The sequence below is a fragment of the Myiozetetes cayanensis genome, unplaced genomic scaffold (genome assembly GCF_022539395.1).
Source record: "Myiozetetes cayanensis isolate MyiCay16 unplaced genomic scaffold, myiCay2020 scf39, whole genome shotgun sequence".
In the NCBI taxonomy this organism is placed as follows: domain Eukaryota; kingdom Metazoa; phylum Chordata; class Aves; order Passeriformes; family Tyrannidae; genus Myiozetetes; species Myiozetetes cayanensis.
In genome coordinates, this window is record NW_026087620.1 from 109,593 (window position 1) to 129,760 (window position 20,168).

At 38.6% G+C, this 20,168-nt stretch overlaps 1 protein-coding gene across 5 annotated transcripts in view; it reads left to right on the forward strand.

Annotated features, from left to right (window-relative positions):
* Positions 1-20,168, forward strand: part of ATG7 (autophagy related 7) — a 107,754-nt gene that overhangs the window by 66,066 nt on the left and 21,520 nt on the right. For 2 of the 5 annotated variants that reach the window (XR_007630381.1, XR_007630382.1), the window contains exon 19: positions 2,047-2,204. The exons of 2 other annotated variants lie outside the window; for them this stretch is intronic. The gene's annotated coding sequence lies outside the window, so the exon portion shown is untranslated. Of the gene's footprint in view, positions 1-2,046; positions 2,205-20,168 lie in introns of those variants that run through there. One more of the 5 variants, XM_050328270.1, reaches the window with a different exon arrangement.

Here is a 20,168-nt window from a genome sequence, read left to right on the forward strand (position 1 = left end):
CAGTGTTTAACATCCTGCTTTGCAGAGGCTATTGAGCTTTTTGGGCTGCAAGTCAGCTTGAAGAAGACAGAAGTTTTATATCAGCCTGCACCTCAGAAAATCTTTCATTATGCCCATATTGTCATTGGTGAATCAGAGCTCAAGTCAGTCCAGGAGTTTAATTATTTGGGAAGCATCATCTCCTTGGACAGTAAAATTGACAAAGAAATAGACAGCAGGTTAGCAAAGGCATATAGAGCTTTCAATAAACTCCACAAAAGAGTTTGGTGTAATAAACACCTGAAGAGAAGTACAAAGATCTGCGTTTACAGAACCATTGTACTGTCTACTCTTTTATATGGATCTGAATCATGGGTCATTTACTGCCACCACTTGCGTCTCTTAGAACACTTTCATCAGCGCTGCCTCCATACAATCCTAAACATCCACTGGACTGGATTATGTGACCAACACGTCTGTCCTTGAACAGGCAGCAGTCACGAGCATTGAGGCCGTGCTGCTGAGAACACAGCTGTGCTGGGCAGGGCACGTCTCCAGGATGCAGGACTGCCGCCTCCCTAAGATTGTGCTCTGTGGGGAACTTGCCACTAAGACCCTTAAGTTGATTTAGATACCTAATGTTACCAGTAACATCATAACTTTCAGGGGCAAAAGGGAAAAGTTAGCAAACATAGTTTAAAAAAATAAAGAAGGCAAAGCAAAGCCCAATCTTATTTCCTCTGTGATAGTTCTAGTTCCAAAACACTAAACTAATGATGTTGAAACTGCATTTTCTGAGCTGGGAATGTATTCTTTTACCATTTATTTCTGTAGTCCAGAAAAAAAGAAATGCATTTTTCCAATAAGCTTATTTACCATCTATTTCAACACTGCTGTGTTTTCTGTGCCTGATTAGAAGTGCATATGTACTTGATTTGACATTGGCAGTAACAGTCTGACAATAACATAACAAAAATTCATGGTGAATTAAATGATATTTTGGTTCATTTTAGTTCTGAAATTTATCTGTCAATCTATAATTTTAGCAAATAACAAGAATGTTTTTATATGAACATGCAGGATCTTGTTGCTAATCAAATATGTTAAGGTCACTCCTATGCAAATATTATCAGGTTTTGGAGGGTCTTTGCACAAAGCCTTTTACCACAAGCCCTTTTCTGAAGGTATTTTTTTTTCAGAAGTTAGAATCAAGTATTTACTGAGGGTTGTTGCTCTCTGCAGAATGCTCATACAACCTTTCCTGTTGTGGTGCGTTGATAATAAAGTCAGGTTTTTAAAGCATGACCTTTTCATGATTGTAACTCTCAAGCTAATTTATTCCTGCCGTTCTTTCCATAGGGCAGACAGGGTTTTCTTGTTCCTGTTATTTGTGTTGAATTTAGATATTTGTAGTAGCATTCGAATGCTTAAATTTGAATTTAAAGGTATTTAGTGTCATTCCTCTTTAATGTCATAAGGTGCAGTTATAACATGCAGTTAGTGTGCAGCCACTGTGTCAAGGGCTGTGTTTTTAACAATGTAAAACAATGCACATATTTGCAGATAACTTTACAAAATACAACTCTTTTTGATTTGTTCTGTTGAAGAAGTGGGAAGGTAATTAGAGTACATTACATCTGAAGTACTTACTTGATGCTTACAGTACAATTGTATATTTTGAAGGATTAATTTCAGAAGCCTCTGGGCTATTTCACAATAACTATCAGAATTTTCACACACACTGATCTCTGAGATCTTGAACTCCTTGAAGTTACTCAATGCCAGTCAGTATCTTCAGGTTATGAATTACTTTTTAATTAACGTAATTGATTTTTGACAGAAATTAAAGTATTGACTTCTTGAGGGGTTCTTGCTTGTGTATCAGACTTTTCCCAAGTATCCTCCAGAACTTGGGAAAATAAGAGAAACTCAAACTTAGTAAACAAATATGCAAGCATTACAAAATTTGATTCTTAATTATGTTGTCTTACACTTGGCACTTTGTCTCATTTATCATGTCTCAAGTGTAATTGGTTTCACAGTGTTTTCACATTCCCCTCTTCACAGACAAAGGAAGAAATAAATGAAAACAATGGTATCTTCAGCAAATGGAATGCCAGTATTTTCACTTGTACTTTAGGCCACTGACTAATGCTGCTTCTTAGGGGACTCTGTCAACATTTTGCCAACTAGGAGAGAAAAAAAGAAACTTTAGCAGTGAAGAGGTAGGTAAGAAATTAACCGTCTGTTTATTCTGTGTTATGTTTTGTTGCTAAGGAAGAGATTTGAAAAACGAAAATATCAAAGCTGTATTGGAAGTAGTTGAAATCTGTTTTTCTCCATTCAATAGTCAAATGCCATTTCCATGTATTAAAATACTCATCTTCAGATATTTTGAACTGTGGGATAAAAATAGCACTAAGTGCAAATTTGGACAGTGGCTTTTGTATGCACTTAGCTCCTGAACTCTGCTACTGCACAGTGCTGCCACTGACATTTCTGCTGCTGCTGTTTGAAGGTGGTTTTGTTAATACTTTAGCAAAACTGATAGGGCTTCATGTCTGTTAAGCCTTGTATCATAATTTAAATGGTGTATTTTGAGTCTTTAGAAACATTTGGCAGGTAAACTAAACCTGGAAGAGGCAGGTTATCTCGCCCTCTGAGTGATTGGTTGATACAAGGGACTCAGCATTTTCTGTGTGCTGATGTTACAATTCATCAAATATTTGAATAAGAGCAGAAGAGAAGGGATTTGGCTTGGCTTCACAGATGTCTTCGAGCTCTTCAAGAAAACAGTAGCTTGTCCTTGTTTCCATTTGTGCATGAGAGTCATAAGAAAGCAATTTAAAAAAATCAACCAAGTAAGGACATACATCTGGAAAATAAACTTAGTGCAAGATTTGCAATTAAAACATGAAAAATTTCTGCAGAAGCATCTGGCTAGTGTTACCTTGAGAGCCATGATGTGGGATTAGCCAAGCCAGTGTGGAGCAAATGCTTCCCTCCCTCCTCTTCCTCCCCTTGCTTTTCCACAGCAATTTCAGACTGCCAGGGTGTGATCAAGGGTTGTTCTGCTTTGGTTTGTCTTATTAAATTGTTGGCCAAGTACCTGTGAATCGAAAATGTAGCTGTGGCACTCGTGGGCCCTTGGGAATGTGGTATAAAGATGGAATTCTTTGTTGGAGGGCTTGGTTTTATTTTGTATTTCTGGCTCTGTATTATATAAGATGCTGACCAAAATCTAGTATATTAGAATATATTTGCAGATTAAAAGTTAAGCTTCTATTGTATGTGATGGTTTGAAAATTAAGAGGTAAAACCTTCTTTGAAAAAGCTCAGTAAGTGCTGGATTTTGGAAATATTTATGCTGTCATGCTGTATTTGTTTTAGTTATCTTAAATAAAAAAATATATAGCAATCAGGGAGTTGTTCTTTAATGTCTGCGACGTGTCTTTTGGGGGATTTTCATAATTGTGTTGCATATTTTAATATTTAAAGCAAAAAAAAAAATCAAATATCATTTGACTGTAAAAATATTCTTTTTCCTGCCAGAAGGAAAGTAATCTTACATTGTCAGCCTATCTTTGCTTGTTTGGAATTGGTAATCTTAACTAAATAAAACAACCTCTTAATTTTTTGTTTTGACTGAATTTTTCCTCATAGTCAAAAAAGTAAGATTATATCTGTCCATTGTTTTGTTTACTGTAGTGTTTATTATGGTATTGTTTAGAAGGAAGTCACATCTTTCAATAGGTATTGAAACCAGGTTTCTGATTAAGGTCAAGGTTAAATTTAAAGAAAGTAGGAACTTTGCAAAACAGCTCTGCTTATAAGCGATACAGGCTTCATTTGTGTGAGGCTGAACAAAACTCATTCTGCTGTTGTGAAGAAAACACCTTTGGCCATAAGCATTTGTAGTTTAAAAAACAAAACTTGTCTTCCTTTCACCAAGAATGTGGTGAGTGTTGAGATTTTTACTTTAAATTGCCAATGCAAACAGAGGGATCTTCATGCTGAGGGGACTTTCATAGAATCCTGAGGAACAGGTTTGGTTTTAAAAGTGATTTCACTCCACCCTTTCACACTTGTATCTGATGTAATTTTTTTTTAAAATCGTCTCCCAAACCCAGTAAGGGCACTGCACTTGGAACATTTCTGTCTTTCTCAGCAGGCAGTGCTGTCAAAGGTGGGAAAGCAAAAAGGTGAAGATGATGACATTATCCCAGGCTGAGGAGAGGGTTTAAACCAGGATGAATTTCCTGTACAGTTATGTGCAAATTATATTTGTGACACAAGTAAATGAGACCTCAGGAGAGAATCTGGTATTCCAGCAGACTCCAACACAATGTTCTGGAGACTTGGAGCTGTTTGGGGTTGACAAGGGGAGAGCCAGTTTTGTCTGTTCTGGTACTTCAAGGGTATTTACAGAGAAGATGGAGCCATATCATTCCTGGAAGTGTCTGGTGACAGGACAGTCATGAGAAATTCTGATTTGATATGAGGAAAAAGGTTGTGTGCTTTTTTTTTTTTTTTTTTTAATGAGGTTGGTTAACCAGGGACAGAAGAAATTTATGGGGTCTTCTTTTCTTGGAGATACCCAAAATTTGTGTGGACAAGGCTTGAGCCTAGTTTCCTTGACTTTGTTTGGTGTGGGGGTTACAGTAAATGACCACCAGGTGTCCCTAACTTATTTTTTTCTCTAATTCTAAGCAAAACTATAATAATTCTTGAAGAAAAACACACATCACGCATAGATCTGTCACTGTGTGCAGTTCTTGTGTTTCACTAAGCCTGCATTTCTGAAAGCTTCAATCACATTTGGACTACACTGAAGTCTCATATTGAACTCAAGTGTTTAGCCGTGCTTTTTACTTAGCAGAATTAAGAGTTGCTCCTGATTGTATTGCTTAATTAATTTTCAATATAATTTTCCTAAAAATAATCTGTAAACTTTTTAATTAATTGATTTTAATGGAATTGATGGCATGGAAGGGTAAATGGTTTTTCTACAGTAGAAACAAGCTAATTCTGCAGATGACTGAATGTTCAGAAACATTCTAACTTGTCTGTTTTTGGATATAGGGCATGATACTAAGAAGACAACTATTATTGTCCACATCAACTATTTATGAATCCTACTTCTAAAATTGGGGCTCTGGTGACACACGCAAAAAACACAAACAACGAAAAACCACAAAAACACACACACAAAACAAAACAAAAAAACACAAACAAAAAACAAACACGAAGTGCTACCTTTTTGCTAAATTTCAGCTTTATAATCATTAGATCTGTCTCTGGTCTAACAGACCTTCTGTCTTGCCCTGTAGCAAAGCTGCTGTTTCTGTTTTGTCAGCACAAGCAGTTTTCGAAAATAATTGCTGTTCTAAATTACATTTAAAAAAAATCCTGCTGGACATTGTTGTTCCCATCTCTGGCTTCCTTTTTGGAGAAGTAATTTATGCTCACAGTTCTAGTGGTTTCTGCTGCCAGGAAGAGACAAGGAATTTTTATAATTCTTGCATTCTGCTCATTAATTACATATATTGTGTATCAGACTGAGGCTTTGTTTGCACTTGGCAGGACTGCCGAGCTCCCAGATCTCTGAATGTAGAGCTGACCATAACCTTTTGTTCATGCTTGTCATCAATTTTTATGCAAGGTAATAACTATGTTCCATATACCTGGATTTTGCAAAAATTTACCTTAAGTATGATTGTGCTAGACCACACTATTGTTGGGTTGAGACAGCTTGTTCCTGTAGTAATGCTTTCTGTCCACAGACACAAATGGCTTAGAACTAACTCTGCTGAACAAGTCCAAACTATATTGTAACCATGTTTAGTAATAAACACACAAAACCAGTTTTGAACAAGTTGAAAATTTTATAAGGAGGCCAAAGGAAGCAGGCCATTGACTTTCATACAGTGTAATAACGTTCAAACTTTTCTTCATCAGTTCGAAAACCGATCCAGCTTGTGTGATTTTTTAAGATAAACCAAGGAAAGTATCATGGTAACAATGGTAACAATTTTGGTGAAATCAGTAGTTCATAATTTTACAAGCTTCACTGTGATCTCCTTAACCAGTGCAAGGCAACTTGTATACTTCAAAATAAATATTAAGCTGTGTTGAGAAATTGATAAAAAAATCATCACATTTACAGTTATAGTAAAAGCTTCAGCAATTTATAATAAACACTTCAGACTTAATTTTTGGAATTGGACTGTTCTAATTCACAGTATCTTCTAGAGAAAATTTCAAGCTTTGCACTTATGAATTAATGATGCTAAAGTGGTGCACTGGTTGAAAATGTGATGATTAATCACTTTGATGATAAATGTAAATGTACAACATCATTTGATAGTATGATGTTATGTGGTGCTGAACAGTCAATTAAATTTAGGGATGATTTAGGAACATTTTTGGGTTTCTCTTTCAAAATCTCACAACACAAATAATTGAAAATTGGTTCTAGTTACAGCTGCTGGAAATAAGTTATGAACTAGATTACTTTGTCTAGATTAACTGGGAATGGAGCTTTTAAAAATACAGTTGAATGTAAATGATGCATGACTTTTAAACTGTAGTTTAAGTCATATACAAAACAGTAAAAAAAGGATTATGCATCCTAAGGTGTAAGTTTTTTGTGTCTCGGTAGGAAATGGCTTCCAGGTTACTTGAAAGACTTGCATTCAATACTCAGTCTCTTTATCTAAATCCACTACATACGCATATATTCAGTTAAGTACTGTGACTTTTTTAATCAAGTAAAATGTTGAAAAAAATCATCATTTTCTGAACTAATTTTCAGCATGTGTTGCAGTATTGTGTTTTGTACTGTTGCACTCTAAATGTTAGAAACAGTGTTAAAATGAGTTATTAATGTATACTGTGGGCTTGCTTAAGCTGGGCATAGATACACTGTTTTGTAGAAACAAATATAATTGACTTCAGCTGCTTTTAACTATTTGCCTCAGGCTACTAAATTAGCTTTTCCATTCTCTGAATAGTTACCCTGACAAGAAGTCCCTCTTGTTTCCTGCTCTCAGTTCTTGCTCGACTGTGTGGATTGAGCTGTGTGACTTAACATTAAAATGAGATGGTGTGTGTTCCTTCCCACTCATAAAACATATCGCCCTATTCCAGGAAACACCACCCACTGTTGTTTCCAAGGCTCTGCAGGTCTTACGTAGGTAATTTAATTGTGATACAGTAATTAAAACCAGAAGTTCTTTTGCTCTCCACAAAAAAAAACCCCTGTATTATGTTTTTTATAACATATATGCAAATTTAAAAACCAAAGATGTGCTACTTTAAAAGTAAACTGGCAGAAGAAATGAGCGCAACTCAAGAGAGGTTACAAGTCACAGTTACAATTTATTAAAAAAAAAAAAATACAATAAATGCAATGATAAAAGGAAAACTGCTTTTAACCCTCAAAGACAGATATATAACCCAGGACCCTGGGACAAGAACAAAACAGTGTTCATTATCCCCTGTTGCTGAGCACCTCGTGGGCCCCCTGGGCTCAAAGTAAAAGAAAAGGAAACCTGTTGGTCCAGATGATGGTGGCAGTTCTGTCAAGGGAATGATTGCAGTCTTGCTGAGAGTGGCAGTGGCTGTCCTGTTGAAGTTCTGGTCCTCCTCTGGATCTGATGAGAGGTACCAGAAGTCCCAAAACCCAAGATTATATATATTCAGGTTCAGGTGGGAATGCCCAGTGCCTTCCCCAGGTTGGGGAATTTCTCTATGGGTGAATTAACTCTGGGATATTTTTGGAGTCTTTGATGGTCTAGATGTTGCAGCTGCCTGTTATGCCAGTCCAGTATAGCCCATTAGCAGAGATGCACCCTCAGGCTGGGGGTGAAGGTGCTGATGCCTCCATGGAGGGGAGTTATCACAGCTGAGTGGTTGATGTGAAGACAAAGAAACACTCCTCACAGGGTTTCTTTAACCAGCTTGTAGCCTGAGGTGTCAGGTGTGCCCTGGGCAGCTGCTGCAAATGATCCATCATTAATAGTCCATCAAGAATCATAGAATCAGCCGGGTTGGAAAGGACCTCTGAAATCAAGTCCAACCCTTGATCCACTAGTGCTGTGGTTACCAGACCATGGCACTGATGCAACATCCAGTCTCATCTTAAGAACCTCCAGGGATGGAGAATCCACCACTTCACTGGGCAGCCCCTTCCAATGCCTGATTATCCTCTCTGTAAAGAATTTCTTCCTAATATTCAACCTACCCTGGCAGAGCTTAAGATGATGCCCCCTTGTCTCACTGATAGTTACCTGGGAGAAGAGACCAACCCCCACCTGGCTACAGGGAGTTGAAGAGAGTGATGAGGTCTCCTTTGAGCCTCCTCCAGGCTCAACAACCCCAGCTCCCTCAGCCTCTCCTCACAAGACTTCTGTTTGAGTCCCTTCCCCAGCCTCGTTGCTCTCCTCTGGACCTGCTCCAGCACCTCGACATCCTTCCTGACCTGAGGGGCCCAGAGCTGGACACAGCACTCCAGGGGTGGCCTCACCAGAACCGAGTGCAGGGGAAGAATCCCTTCCCTGGACCTGTTGGCCACACTGTTCCTGATCCAGACCAGGATCTCTTGGCCCCCTGGGCACACTCTGGCTCCTGTTCAGCTTCCTGTCACTCCACACTCCCAGCTCCCTTCCTGCCTGGCTGCTCTCCAGCCACTCTGTCCCCAGCCTGGGGGGCTGCCAGGGGTTTTTGTGGCCAAAGGGCAGGACCCGGCACTTGGCCTGGTTGAACTGGCTCTTTTTGTGAATTGGCGTGGCATTCCCCAACTTCCAATCATCTGGGCCCTCCCCAGTGACCCAGGGCTGTTGGTAAATGATGGAGAGCGGCATGGAGAGCAGCTTGGCGAGCTCTTTCAGCAACTCCCTCATCACGCTTGGGTCCCACAGACTTTTGAGGATCCAAGTGGCTCAGCAGGTCACAAACTGTTTCCTCCTGGATTACAGGGGGGCTGTTCAGCTTCTTCTCTCTGTCTACCAGCTCCAGAGGCCAGTTGTCCTGAGGACAACCTGTTTTACTGTTGAAGACTGAGGTAAAGAAGGTGTTAAACACCTCAGCCTTGTCCTCATCTTTGGTGACTCTGTTCCCTCCTATGTCCAACAAGGAATGGAGGTTTTCATTGTCCCTCCTTTTGCTATTGATGTATTTGTGGAAGCACTTCTTGTTATCCCTGACAGAAATGGCAAGATTGAGTACAAATTGTGCCTTTGTCTCTAATTTTCTTTCTACGTGACCTAACTATATTCCTAAACTCTTCCTGAGTAGCCAGCCCTTTTTTCCATAATCAGTAGTAATCTCTTTTTTCCCCTAATTTCCTTCAAAATCTCCCTGTTCAGCCAGGCTGGTCGTCCTCCCCGCCCCTCACCTTTCAGCAGAGTGGGACAGCCTGTTCTGTGCACTCAGGACTTGCTTCTTGAAGCACATCTATCCCTCCTGGACCCCTTTGTTTTCAAGGCTTGTTTCCCAGGGTACACTCTGAACCAGTCTTCTGAACAGGCCAAAATCTTCCTCCAGAAGTCCAGCTTAGAGATTTTATTGATGACCCTCCTTGCATCCCTGAGCATTGAAAACTCTCTTATTTCATGGTCACTGTGCCCCAGGCGGCCTCCGACCACCACATCTCCCACCAGCCCCTCTCTGTTTGTGAGCAGCAGGTCTAGCAGGGCCCCACCCCTGCTGGGCTCATTTACCAGCTGGAGCAGGAAATTATCCTCTGTACACTCCAGGAATCTCCTAATTCCTAATCCAGGAATCTGCCTCTTCTCTGCCGTGTTGAGCTCCCAGCAGACATCAGGCAGGTTAAAGTCACCCACAAGTTGTTTTTTTTTTTTTTTTAATTTAGCAATTCTTTATGAACAAATTCATCCCTGCAGCACTTGAATATTATTTACTGATTTCTTACTAGCCATCAATTTACAGATGGTAACTTTCGTGGTTTGGTGTTTTTTTTCCAAATTAGTGTACACCTCTGACAGCTTGTTTTAAATTTTGCATTTTAAGGAAAAAATTGGTTTTAGTTCTCAAATAAAAACCATTTTCATAATGGAAAGGAAATTTTAAGATGGATGAAATATGAAGAATGAAGAATATGTGCTGGTCTTCATTCATATAATGGAGATAGTAAAAAGTGTAAACAGATATTTATAGAATACTTAGAGCTTTCAAAAAACTGTAGAAATTGAAATTCTGGAGAATTTGTGCATGTAAATACTTCAACAAGAAATAAATAAGATTACAAGGAATGTTGGACATCTGTTAATCTTTTAAAAACATGTTCATGCAAGACTTCTAAGAACTATGGAATGGTTGTGCAGAAGATCTGCTTTCAGTTGATGTCTTCACTTGTGCACTCTGCAAACATGTCAAATTGTGCATATATGACAAGTGGTTGCTGCCTTTTATCTTTTCCCTGGAAGTCCTCAGCTATCCTTACATCTCAGCTTCTAATTCTATCTGTGATTCTAAAAAAAAAATATGAAAATAGCAAATTGTGATAGTATGCTATGTAATAATAATAATGGCCAGTCTTCGCGAGCGAAGATCCGGGGAAGGTCTTTCCACCTTCCAGCCTGCGCATTGGATTTTTTAGGTGAGACACAGTGTGCGCGGAACTGAGCCCACCCTTTAATCCTGAGGTTCATCTGCCGGGGCCAAGCGAGCTTGGACGGTGGCAGCGAGGTCCTCAGGACGTAGGTGGGTTGCCTTTACAGGGCTGACGAGCCCCACCTGCCCGGGGAGTGTCCCTGACCGGGAATCGAACCTGGGCCTCGGCGGAGACAGCGCCGCGCCCTTACCACTAGACCACCAGGGGCTCCCAGGTATGTTATGTACTGTAAATATAAGAACCTGGTGATAACAAGCCACAGTGGAAAAAAAAGTCTTATTTCCCACTCTAATTATTACTTAGTACTTTTAGAAAGTAGTGGTAGTAATACCCTCAGCATTTCTTTTGACTCTTTGTTTTTTGTTTGAAACAATAGAATTAGTTTTTTAAAAAATAAATAATATAGCTTATCTTGAAAAGGATTCTTTCTCAAGTGGAAAACCTTGGTAAGTTCGTGAACTTCTTCCAACAGTAGGATTAAGATCCTGATGTGCCAGATTATCAAAGACATTATTACACTAGTGAAGATGAGAAAGAAACTCTGAATAGTATTTCAGTACTGCCAAGTCTTTACAAGCTTCTGAATCAAATGCTTGTAGTAACAAGAATATTGTATAATGAAATCTGTAGAGTGTGTTGCAGTGCTGTGGTGCCACTGCCAAGGAGCATCACTGTGCATTTCAGCTGAAAAGATATACCAAATACTGAGATGTCTGAGTCTAAAAATAAATATTTTGATTGGACATATCTTTCAAATGTGTTTCAATTGATTTTATTAAGACTGTCGTTCTTCCAGAACTGCTGAACAAACACTTTGGGATCTGATCCTTCATCATTTAGATAAATGCCAAAATTCCACTTTACTTCAAAGAGAGCAGAATTAAGATCTTAGTCCCCAGAAGACTTATTCTGATTTTATCTCATAAACGAGACGGTCATGTGTGATAGTTTGACAGACAGAAATAAGTGCCTGAAGCGAAGTGGCAGTGGGATAAATGAGTGAGTCTTCTTCATTCAAATCAGCACTGAAGGCAAGTGTTAGTTTGTGCTGGGGAGTCAGCCTAATATTAAAGATGTTGTCTCTCATTAGATATATAGTTAAGCAGTCAGATACCAGAAGCTTGCACTTACCAAGCAAACTCCTTCATCGATTCAATTGCCCAAATTATTGGTTGCTTCTAGCTTATTAAATCTGTGATTCTCCACCTTGAGTTGGTGATGTGGAACAGTCAACTAGTGGTCATGTAACTCTGGCAGTCCAAGGAATAAGCACAGCAGGGTTTATAGAGAAGGAAATTCTTGTATTAGATGTACTGACATAGTTGGAAAAGCAAAATAACTTCTTGATGTAGAATATTTACATGTCAAGAAAAAGCTGCACAATTTGAGTTGACTGGAGCTGAGATTGAATAGCAAAGTTCCTCCTTGGCTTCATCATCATCCAGTCATTTCCATTTTCCTTTTTTTCCCCATTAGGAACAGGTGATAGATCTTGTTTAGGTTTTGTTTCTCAAAGGTAGGTCACTTTCTTAAGTAATTTCAGTGCAGATTCATCCTCGGCTTTCTTACAGGCCATCTCTCTAAGCAGGATGATCTGCAGTGTGGACAGGCAGGAGCAGGCAGAGAGTGTGTTGGGCTGGGGGCTCTGCCAAAGCCACGCTTGAATTTATCAGATGACTGACAGAGAATTAAGTGGTCAAGCTTAAATGTGGAGGAATGTGAGCTCAGAGATGGTTTGATTTGAGGGAAAGGAATGGATGATTTTATGGAAGCTATCTTGTTGTTGATAACTGGATGCTTATCACATTCCAGGCAGCTTTGGCTGCTTTCGATTTGTCTTGAGACTATTGGCTGTAATACACATTGGGGAATTTTTAGATTAAAAAAACCCTGCTTAAATATAGCTCCTTGTTAACATCTTTCCAAATTCTCTGCATTTCCTATCCCTTCCTGTATCTCACTTCATCTTCTGAATCTATGCTATATCCATTTATAATTTTCTAATTTAAACATCGTTTTCTTGCATTATACCAAGCCAGGTACCAGGTTTTTTTAGTTGCACTGATTCACAAGATTATTATTTTGCTTCTACATGTTACTGTTCACAACTTAGGTAATGTGTGGCATATCTAAGAAATTATCCATATAAGAATCATGTCTTGAAGAGAAAATCATAGATATTGAACACTTTATTGGTTGATATTCTGCTCAAAATACTCTGAATGTAGAGATGTGTCAATAATTAGCCAGAACATCCTGTTTGCAGGAAGGTAGAAAGCCAGAAGGAGAGGTGCCAGCAGCAAGGAGGTGTTTTAAGGTGCCTTGATGGCATCTGTGGGCAGCAAATGGGCCTTTAGTACAGCCTGAACTCAAGAACTGATCTGTGATTGGCTTGAGCTGCCTCAGCGAATGATGACACTGTGGCAGGAGCCTGGAGCACTACGTAACAGTTATTTAATACCAGTGAGCACTGCAGGAAAAGTAATGCCAATTGTAATGCTTCTCCTTTCTGCTGACAGTTCCTGTGTAGCTGTTGGATGGCTCGATGTAGTGCAGGAGAGGGGAGGAGAACAGTGTCCTTTGAAGCCAGGCCAGGATTTGCAGGAACATGTAACACGAGGCTGAGCCTGACTTTAACCTCATGAGGTACTAATGAGGGCTGTTCTCAAAGTTGGCTACTGGGGCTCAGCTAACGGATTGTGACACCTTACTGTGGTGAGTGACAGTCAGAATATAATAATACAGTCAGGATGTAAGAGAATTGGGAGGTTGCTTGGTTTGTTATGTTCTTTGGTTTTATCATGGATTTGGTCTTTGGGGATTTTTTTTTATTGGATTTTTTTTTTCCAGGAACCTCAGTGTGGTTAATTGAAAACAATTTGTTTAGCAGACCTTAGCTCCACTAATTACTTCTTTCTATTTTATTATTATTTAGGAGAAGACCTAACTTTAGTAATTATAGTAAAGTCTCCCACTCAATCTGAAGAAGACAAACTTCTTTTCTTACATTTTAAAGTCAGAGTATATAGGTATTTATGGAGAAGATTGTGTGTAGCATCAAATGACCCAACTTTTAGGGCTTCTCCTTATTGATGGCTGGCTTCTTTCTAGTTAAACAAATAAACAATAAAAAAAAGTTCTCCTTTGAGCCAGAGATGGCAATTTCATTCAGATGTGAAGACAGCTGATGTGCCTTGGGGCAAAACATGGGAAGAAAGAGATGGCCATAAAAGGAGAAGCACTAGGCAATAAAATAATTGAAATTGCCAAACTAGAGCTTATAAATAAAATCTGTGAAAGCTTACTGTGCATAAACAAAAATCCAATTTAAGAGTATTGCATGCTATGTTGTATCTTAAAGGGCTCATCCAGGTAACTTGCTGGGTTTGCATTCACAGTCTTGTTTTGAGCTTGGTACTGTGTTGGAAAATTGCTGCCATGTTCCATAAGGGTATGCACATCATGTACATATAATGTATATAATTTCAAGTTGCATTTGGATTTTTCTTCAGAGTATTTTCAATATATTTGCTAGAGTGTTTTTTGTTCATAAAAAATTAATGACAGGTGAGGCAAAACTTAAAAATTCAAATTGGCATTGCAATGCTGTGAACTTCCTTTGAATTTTGCAAATTCCTCAAACACATTCTCTACAAGTCTTATGTTTCCAATTATAAATATTTCTTCTTAAGTAGGGGAATAATTCCTCAAAATTAAATAAGTTCCTGTTTAGACTTTCTATTCTGCCTCTTGATGAACTAATGTGCATTCAACCCAGGCCATTCTATGATTCTCTGATCTTGGTCATGTTTCTAATTATTATATTTGAAAAGTCTTATTTGGGTGTAATTTGGACATTGTTGTGTGTCCCTTCTGTGGTTCTGTGATTCTTGGGAACTGTGCTAAGCCACTGCATTCTGTTGGGGTTGTATGTATGTCTGTCCCTAATTCTAATTTATATGCTGTTAAAAAAGGTATTCTCCTGCAGAAACTGAACTTTTGTTCATTCTTTGAGGGGGAAAAAAAAATCTCCTTATCTTGTATGTGCAGGTCAGCATAAAGCATTGCATTTTGGCTTTCTCTCAAGAAATCATCTCACTGTATTTCCTCATTGGTTGTTTCTTGCAACTGTTTCTGAAAAAGGCAAATGCTGATTAAAAGCATTGCATGTATATCAAAGATGTAGAATTGTTTCCAGGGACATTTCTTCATTTTTATGTTGTAAGAATAATTATAATGAATTTGATTTGTAATTGCTGCCAGAGCAACAGTTCTAGTCTAGTTAACATTCAGTAAGGTAAGAAATATGGTGGAGTAAGTCTGGGCTTCAGCCGGAGAGAAAAACTCTGTTCTTACTTGCCCAGTATTAAGTGCAGAGTTCTCTCCTGCCCCCCCCCATTTTTCTTCCTCCCCCCGCTCCCGTAGCCACAAGCACTTTGTCATGTTGACACTGGCAATTGAACTGTCTTGCTTGGAGTATGAAAGAACTACTTTTATCTTTTCTAGTATGCACCCTAAGGCCAAAACAGACAAAGCAATTTTGAAGGATGAGGTTCAGGAGGAGGCTGGAATTCCCATTGTACAGCCCTTGGGAATATGACTTCAGTAACCAACTCTGAAGCAGTTACTTATCACAACTGCTGGTCTACCTGTGCTTGGTCAGCTGAGCTCCACACTGGTGGATTGTGATGAGCTCATGGCCATCGATCCCTAAACAGCAGAAATGGTTCATTATGATCTGGCTTATTATTGTTTAATCTGGTTCTTAAACTTCAAAAATGGTGGTATTCCCTATTTCTTAAAAATGTTGGTCCAGATCAGTGTTTTGACACTTCGGAGGAAAACCTAATTCTTCAGCAAATGTACCATCAATAATGAAGTCTACATTACTTTTTATCAGTAGTATCTGGCACTGATATTTTTTCACATCAGAGTTTTCTCTTTTATTTACTTTCTTATGGCACTGTCCCTCCTGTTTTTGTCTACAATGTTTTCCCTATGTTTTGCATTAAGAACTTTTTTTATTCTACCACCTTTGTCCTTTATATTGTCAGTCACCATAAACTTTTTATGTTTTGATCCATGCATCTTGTGACCAAACTCGAGCTTGTCTTAAAAATGATTTCACTTTATATCAATCTTCTTTTGAACTCTCCTCACCACTGCTGTCAACTTTCTGACACCTTTCATTTACTGCAGGATGTTTTCAGTCTGGAGTGATACTAGAACCCCAGTTAATACCTTTTTCATCTCAGTTTCTATGAAACACTTCTAATAAATCTCCTTTAACTCATTTTTCATAGAGCTGTCACTACTAATCGAATGTAGAGCTGTCACCAATAATCAGACAACCTGTATGTTTATCCTTCAGTCTCATTGCTGCATGATTTAAGATACTTCTAATTTCCTTTTTTTATGGATGATAAATCAGGTTGACACTGCCATTTGCTCAAAGTAAGAATTACTCTCTTTATTAATATAATCATGCCAGACGGTATAAGTCAAGGAACATAACTTTATCACCCCTGTGAAATTGTCCCGCTTGTCTAATGTTCTTTGAGTCCAGTTACAAGCATGAAGAAATGCAACAGTTATCCCATTTCCCACTGTATTTTAATAACCCTTGACTCACTGCATAATTTTTCATAAGTTTTTATGGTACTTCTAATCTTTGCGTGAACTTTTATAATTATAGTAACTTGGAACTTATTCTGCCTTTTGAATGATTTGTTGGGTTTTGACTTCTTTCTTCTCATTAGCAGCAATGCCATAACTTAAAAGAAAGATTCCCCAAATGAAATAATGTGATGTGCCCGCTCAGCTTTGTATTTAATCTCCATATGAATTTCATTTTTCCTTGGTGTGGGAAGAGTTGTAGGCTAGAGATAAATCCCTTTTTGATTGGCTGCTTTAAATAAAGCAAACAACAATTGTCTCTAAACTAATGTCACTGATGTTATCACTGCCCCAGATTAGAACTTGGAGACATGGATAGAGATATATAATTTCTTTTATTGAACTTGATCTTTTAGGGTTTTTTTCTTTTTTCTTTATTTAATGAGACATGAAACCAAGACCTGAAGAGTTGAAGTTTCAGGTTAAACTATTTACTAAACACACTGTTACATATTAGTTAAGAATTCAGTAAGATACTTATTTATAATGTGTGTCTGTGTCACCTGCCAGGCTTAAGATTCTCCAGAATGCAAAATTAAGCTGAAGGGATAAGAGTGTATTTCCATACAAATATAACAAATCCAACAGGATCAATACAGCTTTGGGCTGTACCTTCAGTGAGTCAGAGAGGTCCAAGCACAGTAAGATTTGTGTGTTAATTTGTATATGGTTTTGTTTAATATTTTGCTGATTGTCTGGACATTGACCCAATGTTGTGGGGCAAGATTGACCCACATCACATAGGTCTTGAAGCTGCCCTTTACAGAGCTCGCACTTCACTGATCATTTCATAATCAGAGTGCAGATGCATCTTAAACTGCTTCCTCCAATAAAGTGATAGAGGTAAAAGAGAGTCTATGTGTTGGAAATGGAGGTACCACTGCCAAAGCAGGAAAACACTGTTTGACTGTTTGTAGAGCATGAAACCACACTTACTCCTTGCATAGTTATTTACATGAGATCCACCTCCTTGCTGGTTTTAAATATCTTTTTGTGTCATGCAACATGTTTTGTAGGGGAATAACTTTTGGCTGTTTTGGAACCTTGCTAGAATATCTTAGAAAGAATCCTATGTCACCCACCCCATCCTTGCATAAGTAAAGAAACCATTTGAATTCATCTCCCAGTTTGAGCTGCTGCCTATACCCTTTGACATTCCCATGTTTTAGATCTGTCATTTCTATCCTCAGTGGGCACTGCAGCTCTGAATTATGCTTGTTTTGAAATTTCACTGAGGCATACTTAGACTCTTACAAAATCCCTCCAGACATCAGTGTGTGTTGACACACTGCACGTCTATGAGGACACTGAGATTGTTTCTTTGATTGCTCATTTGTGAGCTTCTCTTAAAAGATTCATTTTGTGCCAGCCAGGTGTACAGCCAACCTGGGGAATGGTGTCCATGTGTGTGGTGTTCTGGCTGGAGGAAAGGGCTGTAAAAACAACCTTTGAGAACCAACTGACCTATGTGAAAACAGCCTGTGCAGATGTGTTGTAATATCCTTCCCCTCTCAACAGACATGACTAAACAGATTTTGTCTCCTCCGAACAATTAAGATGTTTACCAGGGCGTGCGGGGCCCCGTGCAAGTTCCAGCTTGCTACCAACTGGTAGAAGACTTTTTCAATTTGTGCAGAAATACTTTAGCTGTTCGTGTTCCCTTCATTTTGGTGTTTACTCAAGACTTTTAATTTTTCAAGGAACACTTTAGTCTTGGACACTTCCAGTCTTTGGATTTTTGTAGGGTTTTAATTCCCTGGAAGCAGTGCTTCACATAGCCCAAACAGCAGATTTTGTGTTTTATGAAAATGGAGCAAGAATACCCAGCGATGTTTATTCATGACCACAACAGTTTTCCTGTCATCATGACTCACTGAAAGACTGACAGTCTCTGTTCAGATTTTTGCTTTAAATTGGAGACTCTTGAGTGTGAGTTTAGAGCTCTTGAGTGGTATCCCCAGGGTGCAGATGAAAATGAGGACTGATGCTGTGCAACTGATATCAGGGCAGCTTGTTGTCATTGAATTAAATAAGGGAAGGAACAAGGAAGTCACTAATAAAAGCTAGGAGAGAAATAAGATTAGGTTTATCATGCTGAATAGTGTGATCAACTCTGGCTCTTGGCCCAGGGATGAGTGGTAGGGACTCCACTGCCACTGAAGGTGTGGTTTCCAGTGGGACAAATCTGTGCTCTTCTGAGAGCAGCTGGAGAGTCATTTATCTGCTGAGTTCGGCTGAAAAATTGGAGATATATAGTTTTTTTACAAGGGTTTCATGCTCTCCTGTCTCTCGTGTCTATTTGGTAATTGCAGAAATTATCTGAAGGGAGTGAGTTTGAAGTATTGAATGCCGTTCAAAGAAACCATCACAGAAAATGCAGTGTACAGATCCAAACCTGAGATACAATTGTTAGTGGGTTGGATGGTTTTTGGCCCCTCAGTATTGCTGGTTAATGTTATGGAACTTTTTTTGCTGTTGACATTTTAATTGAGCTGTACTAGTACAAAGACAAAGGAATACAAGTTTCCATGAGCAGCTACTCCCTTACCTCACCAACAGCACTTAGAGCAATAACATTTAGGAATCAGATTAGTGGGACATGAGTGCATCAAACTAGGACAGCTAATCGTTTAGTCCTTCAGAACCCTTTTGAACTAGAAAACAGTTCCATGGCTTTCAAAACAATAATAATAAAGCATGTTTTTTTACTAAGTATAGATTATTTGTTCTGTATTAAAATAATTAGACAGTATTTGGTTAAAAGTTTGCTACCTAGGTTTTCCACCTGAAAATTGAGCTTCAGCAACTGAGCAGAACAAGAAGAAGAAATTCCAACCCCTCTCTTCCCACAGCAATTTCCTCTCTATCATGAACAACTAAGGCTTTAAAATAAATAATATTCAGTTAAGAGGATTTAATTTTTCATATATAACTAAGTCATCTGAGTAATGTAATGATGTTGATACAACTTAATTTGTAACACTTAACTGCCAGTTATTCAATATAGTAAGAATCATAGAACATGGAGACTGGAAGGTTGTCACATGCAGGTTCCTCCTCAGTACAGGGCTCAGCCTGTGGGCAGTTTGTCCCAGTGCCCAACCACTGTCACTTGACAGTGTTTCCCTATTTCTAGACAGAATTTCTCTTGTGAAGAGCTTGTGCTCATTGCCTTTCCCTCTTTCTGTACATGCTACTCTGATGGCAGGAGGGTTGGAACGAGATGATCTGTAAGGCCTCTTCCCAACTCAAACCATTCTATGATTCCACTGGAAGAGAGGGAGGAAATATTTTACTAGAATTTACAGTTGTATCTAACACAGTGAGCTTTATCGACTGTTTACTCACTGAATTTCTTAGTAAAGCTTTCTGTTCAATGCTAAAAGCTAATTTAAATCAAAGTTCAGCAAAACAGATTTTGAAAATCTATCTTCATAGAGATAATTCTGTACTTTGCTGTTAGACACAGTAACTGCAGAGACTTATGGATGGTGTTTTGTCTTAGAGAAAGAAGGAATTGCTTTTTAAAAGACAGTTGTTTATTTAGGTGAAATGCATGTGACTAGAAAATTCTTCATATTTCCCCAAAGTTAGCCTTATCTGAAGAGTATGCTGATATAGCACTAATTTTTTGAAATCACAATATTTAATAAGCATATTCTCTTTATTATAACTGTGTCTGGAATTATCTCCATTGTCTTGAATAGTTTATAAAGGTTGCCTATGCCAGCTGTTGTTGACTACTTAGTCTTACCAGTGGAAGGAATAGCTCATGACTTAGAAGATGAAGGAAAACTTTGCTTTATCTTTAGTTTATAAACTTGTTTTCTTGAATGTTGTCATTTTTGAAGTCTCTTTAACCACAGCCTGGGTATGA